Below are 6,781 nucleotides of genomic sequence, written 5' to 3'. Positions count from 1 at the left end.
AAAGGACCACAGATATTTGGAACTTTTTTTATATGTATTGACAGTTAATCTGCAGAATATGATTATCAATGAAGTAGCACATTGATCCCTTTTTGCAGCCTTCAATCCGGTTCCCAGCCAAATGACTAGAGAACAAATAAATGGAGCTTGTGTGACTCTTACAAGAACAGCTAAAGAGACAATTGAGAATATGTCATATATGCAATTAATTTTGAAGTGGGTGGATGAGGGGTGTGTTGATAGGATCTTAGCCTAGAGATTAGTGCTTGAAGCCTTAATTCAAAACAGCATCAGCCTACAACTACTTGGTTTGCTGCTTTGGGACAATGGGCCTTTGTTTGTAACATACAAACAAGATTTAAATGTTGGCTGCACATGGCTCTAATTATACAGCCACTACACCCCACCATTACCATTCATGAATGACAAGTGATCAGAAAACTCAGCAGATACTACATCTTCCAACTGTGTTGATGCTCTAAATGTGTCCTGTTGGACAATGAACGCTCATTCGCTTGTTCTTTAAAATCTCATGCCACCTATTCAAAGATGCTTGTGTCTCCTCAGCAGGCTACTGGAAATACATCTTGGGTTAGGCTGCGTAGAGCATATGAACGAAAAGGGTAAGATGCAATTTTGAATAAAAGGATATGCAGCACTCAACACAGGGATGTGGAGCTAGAAACTTTGCAGTTGTTGATCACTGAGAGGAAGGGAGAACAGCATAGAAAAGATGAACAGTCAAGTCTTTTTACCAGGAGAGAGGAATCTAAAACTAGAAGGTATAGGTTTAAAATGAGACAGAAGAGATTTGAAAGGGACTGGGGGGCAGGGTGGACAACTTTTTCCGCAAGGTGGGTAGTGGGTGTATGGAATGATATGCCAAAAGGATTTGCAGAGGCAGGTAAAATAACAAATTTAAAAGACATTTCGCTACATGAGTAGGAGAAGGTTTAGAGGGATATGGGGAAAAATACAGGGAAATGGGACTAGCTGAACTAGAGAACTTGGCAAAGATGAATTGGATCAAAAGACCTGTACCCACACACTAATCCACAACATTTGCATTTTGATGTGGCTACCATGAGCATATATTTCTCCCATAATCATTACAATCACAGTGGTATCAGTTGGAATATTTTTAAATGTGCTCTTGGAAAGAAATCAATTTTCTATCTTCAAACACGAGAAATTCTGCAGATGCTGTGGAGATCCAAAGCAACACACACAAAGTGCAGGAGGAACTCAGCTGGTCAAGCAGTATATGTGAAATAGGGAAATGGTCGACATGTCGGACCGAGATCCTCCTTCAGGACCGAAAGGGAAGGGAACAAGTCAGAGTAAGAAGGTGGGGGGAGGTGATAGATGAAACTGGGAGGGGGTGAAATAAAGAGCAGGATTAGTTAAAGAGATAAAGGGCTGGAGAAGGGGGAATCTGATTGGAGAGGATAGAAAACCATGGAAGAAAGGGAAGGGGGAGGAGCATGACAGGGAGGCGATGGGTAGATAAGGTGAGGGAGGGAAACAGGAATCAGAATCAGGTTTATTATCACCAGTGTGTGTCATGGGATTTGTTAACTCAGCAGCAGCAGTTCAATGCAATACATAATACAGAAGAAAAAGAAATACAGTATACGTATATTGAGTAGATTAAAAATCGTGCAAAAACAAAAATATATTAAAGAAGTAAAGTTGTGTTGACAGGTTCAATGTCCATTTAGGATTCGGATGGCAGAGGTGAAGAAGCTGTTCCTGAATTGCTGAATGTGTGCCTTCAGGCTTCTGTACCTCCTACCTAATGGTAACAGTGAGAAAACTTGATGATGGTGAGGACAATATGAGTGAGGTTGATGTTCTTGATGTTCTGGAGCATGCTGATATTAAGGGAGAGGAGGTGTTGGAGTTGTTAAAATACATTAGGACGGATAAGTCCCCGGGGCCTGACGGAATATTCCCCAGACTGCTCCACGAGGCGAGGGAAGAGATTGCTGAGCCTCTGGCTGGGATCTTTATGTCCTTGTTGTCCACAGGAATGGTACCAGAGGATTGGAGGGAGGCGAATGTTGTCCCCTGGTTCAAAAAAGTTAGCCGGGATAGTCTGGGTAATTATAGACCAGTGAGCCTTACGTCTGTGGTGGGAAAGCTGTTGGAAAAGATTCTTACAGATAGGATCTCTGGGCATTTAGAGAATCATGGTCTGATCAGGGACAGTCAGCATGGCTTTGTGAAGGGTAGATCGTGTCTAACAAGCCTGATAGAGTTCTTTGAGGTGACCAGGCATATAGATGAGGATAGTGCAGTGGATGTGATCTATATGGATTTTGGTAAGGCATTTGACAAGGTTCCACACAGTAGGCTTATTCAGAAAGTCAGAAGGCATGGGATCCAGGGAAGTTTGGCCAGGTGAATTCAGAATTGGCTTGCCTGCAGAAGGCAGAGGGTCATGGTAGAGAGAGTACATTCAGATTGGAGGATTGTGACTAATGATGTCCCACAAGGATCTGTTCTGGGACCTCTACTTTTCGTGATTTTTATTAACGACCTGGATGTTGGGGTAAAAGGGTGGGTTGGCAAGTTTGCAGACGACACAAAGGTTGGTGGTGTTGTAGATAGTGTAGAGGATTGTCAAAAATTGCAGAGAGACATTGATAGGATGCAGAAGTGGGCTGAGAAGTGGCAGATGGATTTCAACCCGGAGAAGTTTTAGGTGGTACACTTTGGAAGGACAAACTCCAAGGCAAAGTACAAAGTAAATGGTAGGATACTTGGTAGTGTGGAGGAGCAGAGGGATCTGGGGGTGCATGTCCACAGATCCCTGAAAGTTGCCTCACAGATGGATAGGGTAGTTAAGAAAGCTTATGGGATGTTTGCTTTCATAAGTCGAGGGATAGAGTTTAAGAGTCGCGATGTAATGATGCAGCTCTATAAAATTCTGGTTAGGCCACACTTGAGTAGTGTGTCCAGTTCTGGTCACCTCACTGTAGGAAGGATGTGGAAGCATTGGAAAGGGTACAGAGGAGATTTACCAGGATGCTGCCTGGTTTAGAAAGTATGCATTATGATCAGAGATTAAGGGAGCTAGGGCTTTACTCTTTGGAGAGAAGGAGGATGAGAGGAGACATGATGGAGGTGTACAAGATAATAAGAGGAATAGATAGAGTGGATAGCCAGCGCCTCTTCCCTAGGGCACCACTGCTCAATGCAAGAGGACATGGCTTTAAGGTAAGGGGTGGGAAGTTCAAGGGGGATATTAGAGAAAGGTTTTTTACTCAGAGAGTGGTTGGTGCGTGGAATGCACTGCCTGAGTCAGTGGTGGAGGCTGATACACTAGTGAAGTTTAAGAGGCTACTGGACAAGTATATGGAGGAATTTAAGTTGGGGGCTTCTATGGGAGGCAGGGTTTGAGGGTCGGCACAACATTGAGGGCCGAAGGGCCTGTACTGTGCTGTACTGTTCTATGTTCTATGTTCAAAAGGGATGCCCTGGGTGCTGGGGGTCCTTAATAATGAACGCTGCCTTTCTGAGATGCCGCTCCTTGAAGATGGCCTGGGTACTTCGTAGGCTAGTGCCCAAGATGGAGCCAACTAAATTTATGACCTTCTGCAGCTTCTTTCGGTCCTGTGCAGTAGCCCCCCTCCTCACCCCCCCAACCCCCATACCAGACAGTGATGCAGCCTGTCCGAATGCTCTCAACGGTACATTTGACATACGAAGTATCTTCAAACTCCTGATGAAGTAGAGTCACTGTCTTGCCTTCTTTATAGGTGCATCAATATGTTGGCACCAGGTTAGGGCCTCTGAGATCTTGATATCCAGGAAATTGAAACCACTCACTCTCTCAATTTCTGACCCCTCTATGAGGATTGTTTTGTGTTCCCTCATCTTACCCTTCCTGAAGTCCACAATCAGCTCTTTCATCTCACTGATGTTGAGTGTAAGGTTGTTGCTGTGACACCACTCCACTAGTTGGCATATCTCGCTGCTGTACGCCCTCTCATCTCCATCTAAGATTCTACCAACAATGATTGTCTCATCAGCAAATTTATAGATGGTATTTGAGCTACACCTAGCCACACAGATGGGTACATAGAGAGTACAGCAGTGGGCTAAGCACACACCCCTGTGGTGCGCCAGTGTTGATCGTCAGTGAGGAGGATATGTTATCTCCAATCCACACAGATTGCGGTCTTCCGGTTAGGAAGTTGAGGATCCAATTGCAGAGAGAGGTACAGAGGCCCAGATTCTGTAACTTATCAATCAGGATTGTGGGGATGATGGTATTAAATGCTGAGCTATAGTTGATGTGCAGCACCCTGACATAGGTGCTTGTATCGTCCTGGTGGTCTAAAGCCATGTGAAGAGCCATTGAGATTGCATCTGCCGTTGACCTATTGTGGCGATGGGCAAATTGCAGTGGGTTCAGGTCCTTGCTGAGGCAGGAGTTCAGTCTAGTCATGACCAACCTCTCAAAGCATTTCATCACTGTAGATGTGAGTGCTACTGGATGATAGTCATTAAGGCAGCTCACATTGTTCTTCTTAGGCACTGGTATAATTGTTGTCTTTCTGAAGCAAGTGGGAACTTCCACCCATAGCAGTGAGAGGTTGAAAATGTCCTTGAATACTCCTGCCAGTTGGTTGGCCTAAATTTTCAGAACCTTACCAGGTACTCCATCTGGACCTTCCATCTTGTGGGATCACCCTCTTTAAAGACAGTCTAACATCGGCCTCCGAGACGGAGATCACAGGGTCACTGGGTGCAGCAGGGTATGGTGGGGGGGGGGGGTTAATTACCAGAAGTTTGAGCAATTGATGCTCATGCCATCAGGTTGGAGGCTACCAAGATGGAATACAAGGTGTTGCTCCTCCAACCTGAGTACAGTCTCATTGTGGCAGTAGAGGAGGCCATGGACTGGTATGACAGGTGGGAACGGGAAGTGGGATTGAAATGGGTGGCTATAGGGAGATCCTGCTTTTTCTGGCATCTTTTTTATGTTTTGTATATGCTAACTTGTGCTTGTGTACACTGTAAAATGTTGGCACTCAGGAAGTGGTTGGGAAACAGGCAGATAGACTATAGTGTTGGGAAATATATGATAATGCATTTTGCAACGAGGAACAAAAGTGCAGACTATTATCTAAATGGGGAGAAAATCCAAACAGTGCAGAGGGACTTTAGAGTCCTTGTCAAGACTCCCAGAAGGATAATTTACAGGTTGAGCCTATGGTAAAGAAGACAAATGCAATGTTGGCGCTCATTTCAAGGGGAATAGAACATAAAAGCGAGGAGATTATGCTGAGGCTTCATAAGACACTGGTCAGGCCCTGGAGCATTGTCAACAGTTTTGGGCCTCAGAAGGGATGTGTTGTCATTGGAGAGAGTCCAGAGGAGGTTCACAAGGATGATTCCCGGAATGAAGCAGTTAACATATGAGGAGCATTTGGCAGCTTTGAGCTCGTACTCACTGGAATTGAGAAGAATTCCTGGGGGATCGCATTGAAACTTACCAAATGTTGAAAGGGCTAGATAAGGTGATCGTGGATAGGATGTCTCTAACGGCGGGGGTGTCCAGAACTGGACAGCACAGCCACAAAATTGTGGGGTGATCTTTTAGAACAGAGATAAGGAGGTATTTTTTTTTAGCCAGAGAGTAGCTGGAATCTGTGGAGGCCAAGTCTATGGGTATATTAAAAGCAAAAATTGAGTTTCTTGATTGGTCAGAGCATCAAAGGTCATGGAGAGAAGGCAGGGGTATGAGGTTGAGTGGGCTCTGGGATCAGCCATGATGAAATGATGGAGTATAGGCTCGATGGGGGAACTGCATAATTCTGCTCCCATGTCTTCTGGAAGGAAGATAGCACATTAACTTTCAACTCAAGAGGGTTGGGGGTTTGGAAATAGGGAAGTAGTTAAATTGTGTAGGGTAGGATTGAGGCTGCACCTCAATTTCTGTTCCCCCTATTTAGGGGAAGAGGTATTGGAAGTGAACCACAAGAAATTCAATAGGCTAATTTTTGGAAATAAGAGGGTTGTTCTAAAATCAATTATATTCTTTGGAGTTCAGAAAATGGTAATTTTATTTAAACACAAGATCTTACTGAGCATAGCAAGTTAGATATCAAGTTGTTTCCACTTATGGGTGAATCCCAAACGAGGGGCCATAATTGCTAGTTTATAAAATTCAGGGGCAGTCATTTAAATTGGAATTCTTTCCCAGAGATTACTGGAGAATATAGCACTGCGGCGATGTCTGAAGTGGAATTAGATAATATAAAAATAAAAACAGAATTGAGAGCTATGATACAGACAAGGTGCTATATATTAGTTAAACTGTCTCTGTACATGGTACAGAACAATTCTCTACCCACCCTGAAGAAATAAAGAACCTCCAGTTAAAAACCTGCAAATTTTACAAAGGAGGTTTTTGGATCTCTAACATAAGAAATTCTACAGATGCTGGATCTCCCAAATAACATTTACTGAGTTCCTCCGGTATTTTGTATAAATAAACTCAGCTGGTCAGGTAGCATCCTTGGAAAGAATTGATGTTTTGAGCCAAAATCCTTCATCAGGACCTTTCCATAGATGCTGCCTGACCTGTCAAGTTCCTCCAGCATTTTGTTTGTGTTTCTGGATCTCTGTTGCCACCTGGTGGTCTTCAAAGCAGGTAACAGTAGTATCAACAAAGGATTTTCACACAGGTTTGAGTGATTTCACAAGGAACTTGTCTGATTCAATTTTGACACTGCTCTTTCCCAAATATCCCTATCATAGACATCCT

This window comes from Mobula hypostoma, chromosome 9, assembly GCF_963921235.1.
Source record: "Mobula hypostoma chromosome 9, sMobHyp1.1, whole genome shotgun sequence".
NCBI classification, from domain to species: Eukaryota; Metazoa; Chordata; class Chondrichthyes; order Myliobatiformes; family Myliobatidae; genus Mobula; species Mobula hypostoma.
This window is presented reverse-complemented; position numbering follows the sequence as displayed.